The 20,843-nt window shown below is 44.1% G+C and overlaps 1 pseudogene; it reads right to left on the bottom strand.

Annotated features, from left to right (window-relative positions):
• Positions 1-12,889: 12,889 nt before the first annotated feature.
• Positions 12,890-20,843, bottom strand: part of LOC135532638 (calcium uniporter regulatory subunit MCUb, mitochondrial-like) — a 32,265-nt pseudogene continuing 24,311 nt past the window's right edge.

Below are 20,843 nucleotides of genomic sequence, written 5' to 3' on the forward strand. Positions count from 1 at the left end.
GGGATAAACATGACGAGCCAGTCAGACCTATAGTAGATGTGGTGGACTGTGAGGTTCATGTTGACCAGCTGGTTGTGTCTGTCCACTAGGGGATAAACATGACGAGCCAGTCAGACCTATAGTAGACGTGGTGGACTGTGAGGTTCATGTTGACCAGCTGGTTGTGTCTGTCCACTAGGGGATAAACATGACGAGCCAGTCAGACCTATAGTAGACGTGGTGGACTGTGAGGCTCATGTTGACCAGCTGGTTGTGTCTGTCCACTAGGGGATAAACATGACGAGCCAGTCAGACCTATAGTAGACTGTGAGGCTCATGCTGACCAGCTGGTTGTGTCTGTCCACTAGGGGATAAACATGACGAGCCAGTCAGACCTATAGTAGACGTGGTGGACTGTGAGGTTCATGTTGACCAGCTGGTTGTGTCTGTCCACTAGGGGATAAACATGACGAGCCAGTCAGACCTATAGTAGACGTGGTGGACTGTGAGGCTCATGCTGACCAGCTGGTTGTGTCTGTCCACTAGGGGATAAACATGACGAGCCAGTCAGACCTATAGTAGACGTGGTGGACTGTGAGGCTCATGCTGACCAGCTGGTTGTGTCTGTCCACTAGGGGATAAACATGACGAGCCAGTCAGACCTATAGTAGACGTGGTGGACTGTGAGGTTCATGTTGACCAGCTGGTTGTGTCTGTCCACTAGGGGATAAACATGACGAGCCAGTCAGACCTATAGTAGACGTGGTGGACTGTGAGGTTCATGTTGACCAGCTGGTTGTGTCTGTCCACTAGGGGATAAACATGACGAGCCAGTCAGACCTATAGTAGACGTGGTGGACTGTGAGGCTCATGTTGACCAGCTGGTTGTGTCTGTCCACTAGGGGATAAACATGACGAGCCAGTCAGACCTATAGTAGACGTGGTGGACTGTGAGGTTCATGTTGACCAGCTGGTTGTGTCTGTCCACTAGGGGATAAACATGACGAGCCAGTCAGACCTATAGTAGACGTGGTGGACTGTGAGGTTCATGTTGACCAGCTGGTTGTGTCTGTCCACTAGGGGATAAACATGACGAGCCAGTCAGACCTATAGTAGACGTGGTGGACTGTGAGGCTCATGTTGACCAGCTGGTTGTGTCTGTCCACTAGGGGATAAACATGACGAGCCAGTCAGACCTATAGTAGACGTGGTGGACTGTGAGGCTCATGTTGACCAGCTGGTTGTGTCTGTCCACTAGGGGATAAACATGACGAGCCAGTCAGACCTATAGTAGACGTGGTGGACTGTGAGGCTCATGTTGACCAGCTGGTTGTGTCTGTCCACTAGGGGATAAACATGACGAGCCAGTCAGACCTATAGTAGACGTGGTGGACTGTGAGGCTCATGCTGACCAGCTGGTTGTGTCTGTCCACTAGGGGATAAACATGACGAGCCAGTCAGACCTATAGTAGACGTGGTGGACTGTGAGGCTCATGCTGACCAGCTGGTTGTGGACGCTGGGACGGTACACACACTTCCTGCTGGAGCGGACTTCCTGATGTGCTACTCTGTGGCCGAGGGTGAGATCGATCAAGCCACACACACAAACTATCCATTCAATAGGTACGACTCTCACATTGACCTTCCATTCTCTTCCTTTCAACAAGGTTCTCTCTCTCTCTCTCTCTCTCTCTCTCTCTCTCTCTCTCTCTCTCTCTCTCTCTCTCTCTCTCTCTCTCTCTCTCTCTCTCTCTCTCTCTCTCTCTCTCTCTCTCTCTCTCTCTCTCTCTCTCTCTCTCTCTCTCTCTCTCTCTCTCTCTCTCTCTCTCTCTCTCTCTCTCTCTCTCTCTCTCTCTCTCTCTCTCTCTCTCTCTCTCTCTCTCTCTCTCTCTCTCTCTCTCTCTCTCTCTCTCTCTCTCTCTCTCTCTCTCTCTCTCTCTCTCTCTCTCTCTCTCTCTCTCTCTCTCTCTCTCTCTCTCTCTCTCTCTCTCTCTCTCTCTCTCTCTCTCTCTCTCTCTCTCTCTCTCTCTCTCTCTCTCTCTCTCTCTCTCTCTCTCTCTCTCTCTCTCTCTCTCTCTGTGTGTGTGGAGACGTTGAATGGATCGTGGTACATCCAGGACCTATGTGAAGTGCTCCAGGAGTACGACAAGTAGAGAACTATGCCGACCGCAACGCCATCGGGAAGAAACAGGTAGACACACACAGGAAGTCCTGTGTGGCTCAGTCGGTAGAGCATGGCGCTTGCAACGCCAAGCGTCGTGGGTTCGATTCCCGCTGGGGCCACCCATATGTAAAAGTAGTGGCCCCAGCCGACTTGTAAGTCGCTTTGGACAAAAGCGTCTGCTAAATGGGATATATTATATTATAAGTACACACACACACAGGAAGTACACACACACAGGAAATACTCATGACATTTTGCCTCACGCTAATTAACCGTTAATTAACATTTAAAAAAACGTTTAGCATCTCCAGGCTATTAGGACCTGATAGAGGGACAATAGAGCCTTGAGTACCAGGTCATTAGGACCAGTCAGACAGGCAACACACATACACACAGTCAGACAGGCAACACACACACTTTGTCATTTATTCATTAATCTCTCTCTCTCTCTCAAACTCATCCTGTCCCAGGTCCCCTGCTATACCTCTATGCTCACAAAGAAACTTTACCTCAGATCCAAGAAGCTCTGAGACAAGATATCAACTTTACTTCAGATCCAAGAAGCTCTGAGACAAGATATCAACTTTACTTCAGATCCAAGAAGCTCTGAGACAAGATATCAACTTTACTTCAGATCCAAGAAGCTCTGAGACAAGATATCAACTTTACTTCAGTTCAAAGAAGCTCTGAGACAAGATATCAACTTTACTTCAGTTCAAAGAAGCTCTGAGACAAGACATCAACTTTACTTGAGATCCAAGAAGCTCTGAGACAAGATATCAACTTTACTTCAGATCCAAGAAGCTCTGAGACAAGATATCAACTTTACTTCAGATCCAAGAAGCTCTGAGACAAGATATCAACTTTACTTCAGATCCAAGAAGCTCTGAGACAAGATATCAACTTTACTTCAGATCCAAGAAGCTCTGAGACAAGATATCAACTTTACTTGAGATCCAAGAAGCTCTGAGACAAGATATCAACTTTACTTGAGATCCAAGAAGCTCTGAGACAAGATATCAACTTTACTTGAGATCCAAGAAGCTGTGAGACAAGATATCAACTTTACTTGAGATCCAAGAAGCTCTGAGACAAGATATCAACTTTACTTGAGATCCAAGAAGCTCTGAGACAAGATATCAACTTTACTTGAGATCCAAGAAGCTCTGAGACAAGATATCAACTTTACTTCAGTTCAAAGAAGCTCTGAGACAAGATATCAACTTTACTTGAGATCCAAGAAGCTCTGAGACAAGATATCAACTTTACTTCAGATCAAAGAAGCTCTGAGACAAGATATCAACTTTACTTCAGTTCAAAGAAGCTCTGAGACAAGACATCAACTTTACTTCAGATCCAAGAAGCTGTGAAACAAGACAGAAAACAAGATACTCATATGAACCTCTAACACAGATTTATGTCTCAATTCAATCCTTAGCGCTGGAGCCCTTACAATACTGTACCAGATTCAAGATACTCAACTGAGGCAAGACATTCTACATTATCTACTCCCGAGTCTAAACAAGACATTCTACTCTACAGAATCAAGACACTGAACAAAAATATTCTGAGACACTAAAAAACAAAAGATATTTTACAAGATCAAGATACTGCACTAAGACAAGATACTCCACTACCAATTCACAATCATAGAGGTCCTATTAAATCACTAGAGGGGGGGGGGGGGGGGGTGCTGTGTTATAAACCCTCAAAGTTCCAGAATGGGCTGAAAATGGCAGCCATATTGGTCAGGGAGAAATCCAAACCAGTCCAATAGGTCGTTATCAGTCAAAATTCACAATAAGGTGCAAAGCATTTAATTTGGCAGCTCAGGGGGCAAGGAGAACCTTCAGCTAAAACCATTGACAACTACGTGCCGTTTTCAAAGGATTGTTAAATAAACTATTTTTGTTTTAATATCATCACGTCTTGAAGAGCCTCGTGGGGTCTACACATTTCCTATTATTCCACATTGAGCACTATCGTCAGACGTATACAACAATTAACTGTATGCTTTTCATGATCAGTAAACATCAATTGGTCCTTGTATTTTGAAAAACGTGAGGGTTGTCAGATCCATTTGGTGTGTAGCTAGCTAGCTAAGCTTAGCAACTGACGTGTCATTTAGCTTCCTCAGAGATGAGGCTTTTGGAAAGAGCTTGTCATCGGCAAGTCCTCGTCCTGGTAAAGTTGTCAGTCGGACTTCTGTCACTACCGCTATAGATGGCAAGAAAACAATGTTTGGATATAGCCATCTAGTTTATCCCCTGAAAGCTTGTTAGCTATCCATATTGACTGATCTGTTGTTATCTTGTTAACTATCCATATTGACTGATCTGTTATTAGCTTGTTAGCTATCCATATTGACTGATCTGTTGTTATCTTGTTAACTATCCATATTGACTGATCTGTTATTAGCTTGTTAGCTAGCCAAATTGACTGATCTGTTATTAGCTTGTTAGCTATCCATATTGACTGATCTGTTATTAGCTTGTTAGCTAGCCAAATGGACTGATCTGTTATTAGCTTGTTAGCTATCCATATTGACTGATCTGTTATTAGCTTGTTAGCTAGCCAAATTGACTGATCTGTTATTAGCTTGTTAGCTATCCATATTGACTGATCTGTTATTAGCTTGTTAGCTAGCCAAATTGACTGATCTGTTATTAGCTTGTTAGCTAGCCAAATCGACTGATCTGTTATTAGCTTGTTAGCTATCCATATTGACTGATCTGTTATTAGCTTGTTAGCTAGCCAAATTGACTGATCTGTTATTAGGTTGTTAGCTAGCCAAATTGACTGATCTGTTATTAGCTTGTTAGCTATCCATATTGACTGATCTGTTATTAGCTTGTTAGCTAGCCAAATGGACTGATCTGTTATTAGCTTGTTAGCTATCCATATTGACTGATCTGTTATTAGCTTGTTAGCTAGCCAAATTGACTGATCTGTTATTAGCTTGTTAGCTAGCCAAATTGACTGATCTGTTATTAGCTTGTTAGCTAGCCATATTGACTGATCTGTTATTAGCTTGTTAGCTATCCATAATGACTGATCTGTTATTAGCTTGTTAGCTAGCCAAATTGACTGATCTGTTATTAGCTTGTTAGCTAGCCAAATTGACTGATCTGTTATTAGCTTGTTAGCTAGCCATATTGACTGATCTGTTATTAGCTTGTTAGCTAGCCATATTGACTGATCTGTTATTAGCTTGTTAGCTAGCCAAATTGACTGATCTGTTATTAGCTTGTTAGCTAGCCATATTGACTGATCTGTTATTAGCTTGTTAGCTAGCCATATTAACTGATCTGTTGTTAGCTAGCTAGCCATATTAACTAATCTGCTAGCTAGACAATTTGACTTTGGCCCATCAATCAATGTAGTCTATCATGTCTTGTCAGCCGAAATCGTAATTAAATACTCTTAAAAACAAATGTTGAAAATGGGATAATGTGGTCTATCTTCACTCGTTGGGCCTATATTGGCTGGAGAAGAAAGTACATTACTTCTACTTACCACTATGTTTAGCCAACTGTACCAAGTTCATACCTGTAGCTTTCATAGTGAACATGACCAGCTAACGGTAATGTTACATGGCCCTTCTGCTGTTTGACAGGCAGAGCCCACAAAGGATGAGAAATTAACTTAAACCACTATTGGCCACCACTCATTGTCACTTCACTTTTATATCACTAAAATATCCAATTAATGATGGCCAATATTGAGAGATATCGCAAGACTACCCTACGTATCTAAAATGACATGATCAACTGATGTTTACTGTTATGAAAAACAGGCAGTTACTTCCTGTATATCTCTGATGATAGAACTAAACAGTTACTTCCTGTATATCTCTGATGATAGAACTAAACAGTTACTTCCTGTATAACTCTGATGATAGAGCTAAACAGTTACTTCCTGTATAACTCTGATGATAGAACTAAACAGTTACTTCCTGTATAACTCTGATGATAGAACTAAACAGTTACTTCCTGTATAACTCTGATGATAGAACTAAACAGTTACTTCCTGTATAACTCTGATGATAGAACTAAACAGTTACTTCCTGTATATCTCTGATGATAGAACTAAACAGTTACTTCCTGTATATCTCTGATGATAGAACTAAACAGTTACTTCCTGTATAACTCTGATGATAGAACTAAACAGTTACTTCCTGTATAACTGATGATAGAACTAAACAGTTACTTCCTGTATAACTCTGATGATAGAGCTAAACAGTTACTTCCTGTATATCTCTGATGATAGAACTAAACAGTTACTTCCTGTATAACTCTGATGATAGAGCTAAACAGTTACTTCCTGTATATCTCTAATGATAGAGCTAAACAGTTACTTCCTGTATAACTCTGATGATAGAACTAAACAGTTACTTCCTGTATAACTGATGATAGAACTAAACAGTTACTTCCTGTATAACTCTGATGATAGAACTAAACAGTTACTTCCTGTATAACTGATGATAGAACTAAACAGTTACTTCCTGTATATCTGATGATAGAACTAAACAGTTACTTCCTGTATAACTCTGATGATAGAACTAAACAGTTACTTCCTGTATAACTCTGATGATAGAACTAAACAGTTACTTCCTGTATAACTCTGATGATAGAGCTAAACAGTTACTTCCTGTATATCTCTAATGATATAACTAAACAGTTACTTCCTGTATATCTCTGATGATAGAACTAAACAGTTATTGGAATGATAACAACCTATTGAAACCAGTCTAATTGGAATGATAACGACCTATTGGAAACCAGTCTAATTGGAATGATAACGACCTATTGGAAACCAGTCTAATTGGAATGATAACAACCTATTATAGTAAAATGTAGAATTGACAAATCTAAAACAATGTCATAATTATAAATACAGTTGATATGAGTTTTAAAACGTTAAAATATATGAAAACAGACCATAAATGTTTTCGTTTTCTTGGAAAGCTGTGAGTGCTATTATATGATACAATATCAGTGCATTTGGGACTTGTCTAAGCGCTTTCGTCTGATAGGCTTTGATTAGACTGAGGTCAGCCAGTGTATGGCTGTGGATTGGCTCCATTGTTTGAATGGAATGTTGACATATTGGGGTGTCAGGTAGCCTAGTGGTCAGAGCGTTGGACTAGTAACCGAAAGGTTGCAAGATCGAATCCCGAGCTGACAAGGTACAAAATCTGTCATTCTCCCCCTAAACAAGGCAGTTAACCCAGTGTTCCCCTGAACAAGGCAGTTAACCCAGTGTTCCCCTAAACAAGGCAGTTAACCCAGTGTTCCCCTAAACAAGGCAGTTAACCCCAGTGTTCCCCTGAACAAGGCAGTTAACCTACTGTTCCCTGGTAGGCTGTCATTGTAAATAGGAATTTGTTCTTAACTGACTTGACTAGGTAAATAAAGGTTCAAAATATTGGCATTTAATTTGAGAATTTTATGGAATAATTTCTCTAAAACTGTCTGGTTAACATTCTTCAAATTAATTGTTGTAACAATATCACAGCACTGGCAAACTGGTTGACCAACTCCCTGACCAAAATGGCTGACATTTACCCCACTCTAGTATTCTAAGTTCACAATACTGCACTAGAATCAAGAAGCACTGAGGCAAGATACTCTACTGAACCAAGATACTCCACTGAAGCAAGATAATCTACTGAACCAAGATATTCTACTGAATCAAGATACTCCACTGAGACAAACTACTCTACTGCAGGGATGTCAAACATATTCCATGAAAGGCTGGTCTGCTGGTTTTTGTTTTTTTCCCTTTCAATTTGTGTCCAGTTAAGACCTAGACAACCAGGTGAGGTGAGTTCCTAACTAATCAATTAAGACCTAGACAACCAGGTGAGGTGAGTTCCTAACTAATCAATTAAGACCTAGACAACCAGGTGAGGGGAGTTCCTTATTAAGACCTAGACAACCAGGTGAGGGGAGTTCCTAAGTAATCAATTAAGACCTTGACAACCAGGGAGTTCCTAAATAATCAATTATGACCTAGACAACCAGTGGAGTTCCTAACTAATCAATTAGGACCTAGACAACCAGGGGAGTTCCTAACTAATCAATTAGGACCTAGACAACCAGGGAGTTCCTAACTAATCAATTAGGACCTAGACAACCAGGGGAGTTCCTAAATAATCAATTAAGACCTAAACAACCAGGTGAGGGGAGACCCTAACTAATCAGTTAAGACCTAGACAACCAGGTGAGGGGAGACCCTAACTAATCAATTATGACCTAAACAACCAGGCGAGGGGAGACCCTAACTAATCAATTAAGACCTAGACAACCAGGTGAGGGGAGTTCCAAACTAATCAATTATGACCTAAACAACCAGGCGAGGGAGACCCTAACTAATCAATTAAGACCTAGACAACCAGGTGAGGGGAGTTCCAAACTAATCAATTAAGACCTAGACAACCAGGTGAGGGGAGACCCTAACTAATCAATTATGACCTAAACAACCAGGTGAGGGGAGTTCCTAACTAAGACCTAGACAACCAGATGAGGGGAGTTCCTTACTGAGACCTGGACAACCAGGTGAGGGGAGTTCCTTACTAAGACCTAGACAACCAGGTGAGGGGAGTTCCTTACTGAGATCTAGACAACCAGGTGAGGGGAGTTCCTTACTGAGACCCAGACAACCAGGTGAGGGGAGTTCCTTACTGAGACCTAGACAACCAGGTGAGGGGAGTTCCTTACTAAGACCCAGACAACCAGGTGAGGGGAGTTCCTTACTGAGACCTAGACAACCAGGTGAGGGGAGTTCCTTACTGAGACCTAGACAACCAGGTGAGGGGAGTTCCTTACTGAGACCCAGACAACCAGGTGAGGGGAGTTCCTTACTGAGACCCCCTTACTGAGACCCCCTTACTGAGTTCCTTACTGTGACCTGGACAACCAGGTGAGGGGAGTTCCTTACTAAGACCTAGACAACCAGGTGAGGGGAGTTTCTTACTGAGATCTAGACAACCAGGTGAGGGGAGTTCCTTACTGAGACCTAGACAACCAGGTGAGGGGAGTTCCTTATTCAGACCCAGACAACCAGGTGAGGGGAGTTCCTTACTGAGACCTAGACAACCAGGTGAGGGGAGTTCCTTACTGAGACCCAGACAACCAGGTGAGGGGAGTTCCTTACTGAGACCTAGACAACCAGGTGAGGGGAGTTCCTTACTGAGACCCAGACAACCAGGTGAGGGGAGTTCCTTACTAAGACCTAGACAACCAGGTGAGGGGAGTTCCTTACTGAGACCTAGACAACCAGGTGAGGGGAGTTCCTTACTGAGACCTAGACAACCAGGTGAGGGGAGTTCATTACTGAGACCCAGACAACCAGGTGATGGGAGTTCCTTACTGCGACATAGACAACCAGGTGAGGGGAGTTCCTTACTGCGACATAGACAACCAGGTGAGGGGAGTTCCTTACTGAGACCCAGACAACCAGGTGAGGGGAGTTCCTTACTGAGACCCAGACAACCAGGTGAGGGGAGTTCCTTACTGAGACCCAGACAACCAGGTGAGGGGAGTTCCTTACTGAGACCCAGACAACCAGGTGAGGGGAGTACTCTACTGAACCAAGATACTCTACTGAACCAAGATACTCTAATGAACCAAGATACTCTACTGAACCAATATGCTCAACTGAATCTAGATGCTCTCCTGAACCTAGATGCAATCCTGAACCAAGATGCCCTACTGAACCAAGATACTCTCCTGAACCAAGATGCTCTATTGAATCAAGATACTCTCCTGAACCAAGATACTCTCCTGAACCAAGATACTCTCCTGAACCAAGATACTCTCCTGAACCAAGATACTCTCCTGAACCAAGATGCTCTACTGAATCAAGATACTCTACTGAACCAAAAACTACTGAATCAAGATGCTCTCCTGAATCAAGATACTCTACTGAACCAAGAAACTACTGAATCAAGATACTCTCCTGAATCAAGTTGCTCTACTGAATCAAGATGCTCTACTGAATCAAGATGCTCTCCTGAATCAAGATGCTCTCCTGAATCAAGATGCTCTCCTGAATCAAGATGCTCTCCTGAATCAAGATGCTCTACTGAATCAAGATGCTCTACTGAATCAAGATGCTCTACTGAATCAAGATGCTCTCCTGAATCAAGATGCTCTCCTGAATCAAGATGCTCTACTGAATCAAGATGCTCTACTGAATCAAGATGCTCTACTGAATCAAGATGCTCTACTGAATCAAGATGCTCTACTGAATCAAGATACTCTCCTGAATCAAGATGCTCTCCTGAATCAAGATGCTCTACTGAATCAAGATGCTCTACTGAATCAAGATACTCTCCTGAATCAAGATACTCTCCTGAATCAAGATACTCTCCTGAATCAAGATACTCTACTGAATCAAGATACTCTACTGAACCAAGATACTCTACTGAACCAAGATACTCTACTGAACCAAGATAGTCTACTGAACCAAGATACTCTACTGAACCAAGATACTCTACTGAACCAAGAGACTCTACTACAGATTGACAATACTATACCAGATTCCATATACACTGAACCTAATGTACAGTAACTCCACCACCACTACAGCTTTCAGAAATTATTCACTTAAACATTTTGTTCAGATATTTCTTCAAATACATAAATGAAAAGCTGAAATGTCTTGAGTCAATATGTTTTCAAGCCCTTTGTTATGGTAAGGAGCCTAACTATGTTCAGGAGTAAAAATGTACTTAACAAGTCACATAATAAGTTGCATGGACTCTGTGTGCAATAATGGTTAACATGATGTTATTAATGACTTCCTCATCTCTGTACCCCACACATACAATTATCTGTAAGGTCCCTCAGTAGAGCAGGGAATTTCAAACACAACCACAAAGACCAGGGAGGTTTTCCAATGCCTCACAAAGAAGGGGCCCTATTGGTTGATGGGTAAAAAATAAAAAGCAGACATTAAATATCCCTTTGAGCATGGTGAAGTTATTAATTACACTTTGGATGTTGTATCAATACACTCAGTCACTACAAAGATACAGGCGTCCTTCCTAACTCAGTTGCCGGAGAGGAAGGAAACTGCTCAGGGATTTCACCATGAGGCCAATGATGACTTTAAAACAGTCACAGAGTTTAATGGCTGTGATAGAAATGAGGATGGATCAACAACATTGTAGTTACTCCACAATACGAACCTAAATGACAGAGTGAAAAGAAGGAAGCCTGTACAGAATAGAATATATTCCAAAACATTCATCCTGTTTGCAATACGGCTGTAAATACGGCAATAAATGTGATAAAGAAATTAACGTTTTGTCCTGAATACAAAGTGTTATGTTTGGGGCAAATCCAACACGTCACTGAGTAAAACTCTTTCTATTTCCAAGCATGGCGGTGGCTGCATCAGGTTGTGGGTATGCTTGTCATCAGCAGCAAGGACTAGGGAGTTTTTCAAGATAAAAAATAAATGGAATTGAGCTAAGGACAGGAAAAAACCTGGTTCAGTCTGCTTTCCACCAGACACTGGGAGATGAATTCACCTTTCAGCAGGATAGTAACCTAAAACACAAGGCCAAATCTTCACTGCAGTTTTGACTTAAATCATCTTGAAAATATATGTCAAGACTTGAAAATGGCTGTCTAGCAATGATCAACAACCAACAATCCAGGTGTGCAAAGCTCTTAGAGACATTCCCAGAAAGACTCACAGCTCTTAGAGACTGACCCAGAAAGACTCACAGCTCTTAGAGACTGACCCAGAAAGACTCACAGCTCTTAGAGACTGACCCAGAAAGACTCACAGCTCTTAGAGACTGACCCAGAAAGACTCACAGCTCTTAGAGACTGACCCAGAAAGACTCACAGCTCTTAGAGACTGACCCAGAAAGACTCACAGCTCTTAGAGACTGACCCAGAAAGACTCACAGCTCTTAGAGACTGACCCAGAAAGACTCACAGCTCTTAGAGACTGACCCAGAAAGACTCACAGCTCTTAGAGACTGACCCAAAAGACTCACAGCTGTAATCATTGTCAAAGGTGATCCTAACATGTATTGACTCAGCTGGGTTGAATACGTAAATTAGATACTTCTGTATTTCATTCAAGGGGTATAAAAACACGTTTTCATTTTGTCATTATTAGATGGGTGAGAAAATAAGGATATTATAATTATATTGAATCCATTTTGAATTGAGGCTCTAACACAACAAAATGTAGAATAGGTCAAGAGGTTTGACTGCTTTCTGAAGACACTGACTGAACCACGAGACAAACATACTACACAGAACCCAGATAATCTACTTCAGAACAAAGATGCTACACAGAACCCAGATACTCTACTTCAGAACAAAGATGCTACACAGAACCCAGATACTCTACTTCAGAACAAAGATGCTACACAGAACCCAGATACTCTACTTCAGAACAAAGATGCTGCACAGAACCCAGATACTCTACTTCAAAACAAAGATACTACACAGAACCCAGATACTCTACTTCAAAACAAAGATGCTGCACAGAAACCAGAACCCATAGACCACACCTGGGCAGGAAGTGAATATCAATGGTTTTTTTGAGAAGAGTTAGTTTCAGTGTTCCCAACAGACAGAGACCCGAGACCAGACATTGAAACAAATATTTGAAACACTGAGCGTTTGTTTTAGCCTGCCCGAAGTGCCAAATGAGTGGGGTTTAATGTTTTGGGACTATTCAATTGGTCCATTAATCCAGACAAGCTCAATCAAGCACAGATAAAAATGATGAATTTATTTCATATAGTAAATCTCTGAAATGATATTCTTTGAACCCAGGCGTATGACATATCCCTCTGAGTCCACGTGAGATGTAGAGCTGGTGTTACGCGGAACAAATTAAGGTGCTACAATATTGCTCCTTTTGTAGTGTGTAGTGTGTGGTGATTAGTTGCTGGGCTGAATGTGTGTAGTGTTTAGCGTGTGGTGTGTTTAGTTGCTGGGCTGAATGTGTGTAGTGTTTAGTTGCTGGGCTGAATGTGTGTAGTGTTTAGTGTGTGGTGTGTTTAGTTGCTGGGCTGAATGTGTGTAGTGTTTAGTTGCTGGGCTGAATGTGTGTAGTGTTTAGTTGCTGGGCTGAATGGGGTCCACTGGTAGCTGTAGTTGAATAGGTTTCCTCAGGCGTTTCAGATCACTCTCCACCTACACACACACACACACACACACACACACACACACACACACACACACACACACACACACACACACACACACACAGACACACACACACACACACACAGAGAGACACACACACAGAGAGACACACACAGAGAGACACACACACACACACACACACACACACACACACACACACACACACACACACACACACACACACACACACACACACACACACACAGACACACACACACACACACACACACACACACACACACACACACACACACACACACACACACACACACACACACACACACACACACAGAGACACACACAGATACACACACACACACACACACACACACACACACACACACACACACACACACACAGAGAGACACACACACACACAGAGAGACACACACACACACACACACACACACACACACACACACACACACACACACACACACACACACACACACACACACACACACACACAGAGACACACACACACACACACACACACCATTAGTACTTGGTACAGAGTGAGCTGTAAGAATGTCTGTCCTCACTATAGCCTGGTAGTGTGTCTGTGTGTTTCTTCACTATAGCCTGGTAGTGTGTCTGTGTCCTCACTATAGCCTGGTAGTGTGTCTGTGTCCTCACTATAGCCTGGTAGTGTGTCTGTCTGTGTCCTCACTATAGCCTGGTAGTGTGTGTGTCTGTGTCCTCACTATAGCCTGGTAGTGAGTCTGTGTTCTCACTATAGCCTGGTAGTGTGTCTGTCTGTGTCCTCACTATAGCCTGGTAGTGAGTCTGTGTCCTCACTATAGCCTGGTAGTGTGTCTGTGTCCTCACCCTAGCCTGGTAGTGTGTATGTGTGTGTCCTCACTATAGCCTGGTAGTGTGTCTGTGTCCTCACTATAGCCTGGTAGTGTGTCTATCTGTGTCGTCACTATAGCCTGGTAGTGAGTCTGTGTCCTCACCCTAGCCTGGTAGTGTGTCTGTCTGTGTCCTCACTATAGCCTGGTAGTGTGTCTGTCTGTGTCCTCACTATAGCCTGGTAGTGTGTCTGTCTGTGTCCTCACTAAAGCCTGGTAGTGTGTGTGTCTGTGTCCTCACTATAGCCTGGTAGTGTGTCTGTGTCTTCACTATAGCCTGGTAGTGTGTATGTGTGTGTCCTCACTATAGCTTGGTAGTGTGTATGTGTGTGTCCTCACTATAGCCTGGTAGTCTGTCTGTGTCCTCACTATAGCCTGGTAGTGTGTATGTGTGTGTCCTCACTATAGCCTGGTAGTGAGTCTGTGTCCTCACTATAGCCTGGTAGTGTGTCTGTCTGTGTCCTCACTATAGCCTGGTAGTGTGTCTGTCTGTGTCCTCACTATAGCCTGGTAGTGTGTCTGTCTGTGTCCTCACTATAGCCTGGTAGTGTGTCTGTCTGTGTCCTCACTATAGCCTGGTAGTGTGTCTGTGTCCTCACCCTAGCCTGGTAGTGTGTCTGTGTCCTCACTATAGCCTGGCAGTGTGCCTGTGTCCTCACTATAGCCTGGTAGTTTGTCCTCACCGTAGCCAGTTGGTCTCGTAGTGCGTTGTATCTGTGTGTGTCAAAGTGTTCCATTGCTGCTCTCTTGTGGAAGAAGTGGAGAAACTGACGGTCCTTAGCATCCGGATAGAGCAACTCCTACACACACACACCGTTAACACACACACACACCGTTAACACACACACACACACACCGTTAACACACACACACACCGTTAACACACACACACACACACCGTTAACACACACACACACACCGTTAACACACACACACACACACCGTTAACACACACACACACACCGTTAACACACACACACACCGTTAACACACACACCGTTAACACACACACACCGTTAACACACACACACACACACACCAGAACAAACACATAGGAAAACAGACACGAACACACACTCTTAAGACTCAACTTTTACAAGAGGAGAAGACACACGCAACAGATCACACACACTGTCTGTCTGTCTGTCTGTCTGTCTGGCTGGCTGTCTGTCTGGCTGTCTGTCTGGCTCTCTGTCTGGCTCTCTGTCTGGCTGTCTCTCTGTCTGTCTGTCTCTCTGTCTGTCTGGCTGTCTGTCTGGCTGTCTGTCTGTCTGGCTGGCTGGCTGTCTGGCTGGCTGTCTGTCTCTCTGTCTGGCTGTCTGTCTCTCTGTCTGGCTGTCTCTCTGTCTGGCTGTCTCTCTGTCTGGCTGTCTGTCTGGCTGGCTGTCTGTCTGTCTGTCTGTCTGGCTGTCTGTCTTGCCTGTTTAGTGAGTATGTAGTAGCCCAGGAAGCCCATGCTGGTAGCGTAGGTGATGAAGTAGGTGACTGGTTCCATCACGTCCCAGGCAAACACAAACCTGGATGGGACGGACGGGACGGCACAGGTTAATGTTTGGGTGTGTCTTTAATCCCTGGGTGTGTCTGTAATCCCTGTGTTTGTCTGTAATCCCTGTGTTTGTCTGTAATCCCTGTGTTTGTCTGTAATCCCCGTGTGTGTCTGTAATCCCTGGGTGTGTCTGTAATCCCTGTGTTTGTCTGTAATCCCTGTGCTTGTGTCTCACCAAGTCAGGTATCCCAGAAAGCTTCCCTGTAGAGAGAGAAAGGCAAGCACCGCCCACTCTACACGCATCGACTGAGACTCCGCCCTCACAGCCACTTGGGCCCGCACCTACACACACACACACACACAGAAAGACACACACAAACAGACAGAAAGACAGACACACAGACAGACAGATAGACACACACAGACACACACACACACACAGAGAAAGACACACACAAACACACACACAGAAAGACACACACACACAGAAAGACACACATACACACAGAAAGACACACACACACACACACACACACAGAGAGACACACACACACACACAGAAAGACACACACACACACACAGAAAGACACACACACACACAGACAGAAAGACACACACACACAGACAGAAAGACACACACAGACAGAAAGACACACACAGAAAGACACACACACACAGAAACACACACACACACAGAAAGACACACACACACAGAAAGACACACACACACACAGAAAGACACACACACACACAGAAAGACACACACACACACAGAAAGACACACACACACACACAGAAAGACACACACACACACAGAAAGACACACACACACACACACAGAAAGACACACACACACAGAAAGACACACACACACAGAAAGACACACACACACACACAGAAAGACACACACACACACAGATAGACACACACACAGACGTACATTACCTAACGTGTTATTAAGCCCATAGACAACAATGGTGTCTGTTTCTACGTGAGTTTCTATGTCCGTCCGTCTGTCTGTCTGTCTGTCTACAGTCCTCCAGAGGTCCCAGCTCCTGCTTCAGTGTATCCAGTCTGTCTGTCTGTCTGTCTGTCTGTCTGTCTGTCTGTCTGTCTGTCTACAGTACCTCCTCCAGAGGTCCCAGCTCCTGCTTCAGTGTATCCAGTCTGTCTGTCTGTCCGTCTGTCTACAGTACCTCCTCCAGAGGTCCCAGCTCCTGCTTCAGTGTATCCAGTCTGTCTGTCTGTCTGTCTGTCTGTCTGTCTGTCTGTCTGTCTGTCTGTCTGTCCGTCTGTCTACAGTACCTCCTCCAGAGGTCCCAGCTCCTGCTTCAGTGTATCCAGTCTGTCTGTCTGTCTGTCTGTCCGTCTGTCTACAGTACCTCCTCCAGAGGTCCCAGCTCCTGCTTCAGTGTATCCAGTCTGTCTGTCTGTCTGTCTGTCTGTCTGTCTGTCTGTCTGTCTGGCTACAGTACCTCCTCCAGAGGTCCCAGCTCCTGCTTCAGTGTATCCAGTCTGTCTGTCTGTCTGTCTGTCTGTCTGTCTGTCTGTCTGTCTGTCTGTCTGTCTGTCTACAGTACCTCCTCCAGAGGTCCCAGCTCCTGCTTCAGTGTATCCAGTCTGCGGAGAAGCTGAATCTGTCTCAGTTGCTGGTGTTCTGGCAGGTTGAGAGCTGACTGGAGCATGTGGACTACTGTCTTCATGTCATCTATACTGGTGGAATGTTCTGGAGACTCTGATAGGGGAGGAGAGAGGAGAGATGAGCAGAGAGAGGGAGCGGAGGAGAGAGGAGGAGAGGGAGCGAGGAGAGAGGAGCAGAGGGTTGAGAAGGAGGAGCAGAGGAGCAGTGGGAGGGAGGAGAGAGGGAGGAGAGGGGAGCAGAGGGAGGAGAGGGGAGCAGAGGGAGGAGCAGAGGGTTGAGAAGGAGGAGCAGAGGAGCAGTGGGAGGGAGGAGAGAGGAGCAGTGGGAGGGAGGAGAGAGGAGCAGTGGGAGGGAGGAGCAGAGAGGGAGGAGAGAGGAGCAGAAAGAAAGGATCTTTGAACACAACAGTGTGATGAGCTCCTGCTGTACGTAACGTTGTTTGAACGTTGGTCTTTGAACACAACAGTGTGATGAGCTCCTGCTGTTTGAACAATTAATAAAAGGTTTTTGAATTATTTAATTAAAGATATTGTCATAATGCTAATTTCATCAATGAGCCAATGATTGACAAGGAGCAAGGAGGAACGAACCCCCAAAACACTCACCAGAAAACAGAACCAGTTCTGGCAAAAATCGGTGTTATGTTTCACTGTTGCTGTTAGCAACAAACGGCAATCTATCCACTGTTAACCCCAAACTACAGCAGTCTGTCCCTGTTAACCCCAAACTACAGCAGTCTGTCCCTGTTATAACCCCAAACTACAGCAGTCTGTCCCTGTTATAACCCCAAACTACAGCAGTCTGTCCCTGTTAACCCCAAACTACAGCAGTCTGTCCCTGTTATAACCCCAAACTACAGCAGTCTGTCCCTGTTAACCCCAAACTACAGCAGTCTGTCCCTGTTAACCCCAAACTACAGCAGTCTGTCCCTGTTATAACCCCAAACTACAGCAGTCTGTCCCTGTTAACCCCAAACTACAGCAGTCTGTCCCCTGTTTACCCCAAACTACAGCAGTCTGTCCCTGTTATAACCCCAAACTACAGCAGTCTGTCCCTGTTAACCCCAAACTACAGCAGTCTGTCCCCTGTTTACCCCAAACTACAGCAGTCTGTCCCCTGTTTACCCCAAACTACAGCAGTCTGTCCCTGTTAACCCCAAACTACAGCAGTCTGTCCCCTGTTTACCCCAAACTACAGCAGTCTGTCCCCTGTTTACCCCAAACTACAGCAGTCTGTCCCTGTTAACCCCAAACTACAGCAGTCTGTCCCTGTTATAACCCCAAACTACAGCAGTCTGTCCCTGTTAACCCCAAACTACAGCAGTCTGTCCCCTGTTTACCCCAAACTACAGCAGTCTGTCCCTGTTATAACCCCAAACTACAGCAGTCTGTCCCTGTTAACCCCAAACTACAGCAGTCTGTCCCCTGTTTACCCCAAACTACAGCAGTCTGTCCCTGTTATAACCCCAAACTACAGCAGTCTGTCCCTGTTAACCCCAAACTACAGCAGTCTGTCCCCTGTTTACCCCAAACTACAGCAGTCTGTCCCCTGTTTACCCCAAACTACAGCAGTCTGTCCCTGTTAACCCCAAACTACAGCAGTCTGTCCCCTGTTTACCCCAAACTACAGCAGTCTGTCCCCTGTTTACCTGGGTCATGTACATTTGCATCATGTTGATTGGTCAAGAGAGTCCAGAGCAGAAACAGGAAGAGCGCGAACGGCAACGAAACATAGGTGGGATTTTATTTTTTAATTTATTTGTGCTAAGAAAGAATATTTTTACAATTAAATAATATTGTAAAAGCAGCGATTTGCATATTGTAAAAACAAACTATTACTTGAATTGTTAAAAACGTAACGTGTTAGGTTAGTCCGTTAACAACAAAAAGAAGTCTGACTACTCCAACACATTACACTCTACCCTGGTCATGGGTTATTACAATGACACCACACAACACACACACCACACACCACACACACCACACACACACACCACACACACACACACCACACACACACACACACCACACACACCACACAGACACACACACCACACACCACACACACCGAGTTCGGTACCTCTACCCTGGTCATGGGTTATTACAATGACACCACACACACACACACACACACACACACACACACACACACACACACACACACACACACACACAGAGTTCGGTACCTCTACCCTGGTCATGGGTTATTACAATGACACCACACACACACACCACACACCACACCACACACACACCACACACACACCACACACCACTCACACACACACCACACACCACACACACCACACACCACACACACCACACACACCACACACACACACACAGAGTTCGGTACCTCTACCCTGGTCATGGGTTATTACAATGACACCACACACACCACACACACACCACACACACCACACACACACCACACACACAGAGTTTGGTACCTCTGCCTGGTGAGTGTATCCTGTAGATGGTGCTGTTGATGAGGATCTGGAAGTCTTGATTGAGAACTGTGTCTATGGAAGTGCTAGAGCATACCCTCTCTCCATCTGAGGGGAGGGGGGGAGGAGAAGGAGGGGAGGGGGAGGAGAGAGAGGAGGAGAGGAAGACAAAGGGATGTTGTACTGTCAGAATAGGTTATAGTGAAGATGTTGTACTGTCAGAATAGGTTATAGTGAAGATGTTGTACTGTCAGAATAGTGAAGATGTTGTACTGTCAGAATAGGTTATAGTGAAGATGTTGTACTGTCAGAATAGTGAAGATGTTGTACTGTCAGAATAGGTTATAGTGAAGATGTTGTTACTGTCAGAATAGTGAAGATGTTGTACTGTCAGAATAGTGAAGATGTTGTACTGTCAGAATAGTGAAGATGTTGTACTGTCAGAATAGTGAAGATGTTGTTACTGTCAGAATAGGTTATAGTGAAGATGTTGTACTGTCAGAATAGGTTATAGTGAAGATGTTGTACTGTCAGAATAGGTTAGTGAAGATGTTGTACTGTCAGAATAGGTTATAGTGAAGATGTTGTTACTGTCAGAATAGGTTAGTGAAGATGTTGTACTGTCAGAATAGGTTATAGTGAAGATGTTGTTACTGTCAGAATAGGTTAGTGAAGATGTTGTACTGTCAGAATAGTGAAGATGTTGTTACTGTCAGAATAGGTTATAGTGAAGATGTTGTACTGTCAGAATAGGTTATAGTGAAGATGTTGTTACTGTCAGAATAGGTTATAGTGAAGATGTTGTTACTGTCAGAATAGTGAAGATGTTGTACTGTCAGAATAGGTTATAGTGAAGATGTTGTTACTGTCAGAATAGGTTATAGTGAAGATGTTGTACTGTCAGAATAGTGAAGATGTTGTACTGTCAGAATAGTGAAGATGTTGTACTGTCAGAATAGTGAAGATGTTGTACTGTCAGAATAGTGAAGATGTTGTACTGTCAGAATAGGTTATAGTGAAGATGTTGTTACTGTCAGAATAGGTTATAGTGAAGATGTTGTACTGTCAGAATAGGTTAGTGAAGATGTT

Source organism: Oncorhynchus masou, unplaced genomic scaffold (assembly GCF_036934945.1).
Source record: "Oncorhynchus masou masou isolate Uvic2021 unplaced genomic scaffold, UVic_Omas_1.1 unplaced_scaffold_1958, whole genome shotgun sequence".
NCBI lineage: Eukaryota > Metazoa > Chordata > Actinopteri > Salmoniformes > Salmonidae > Oncorhynchus > Oncorhynchus masou.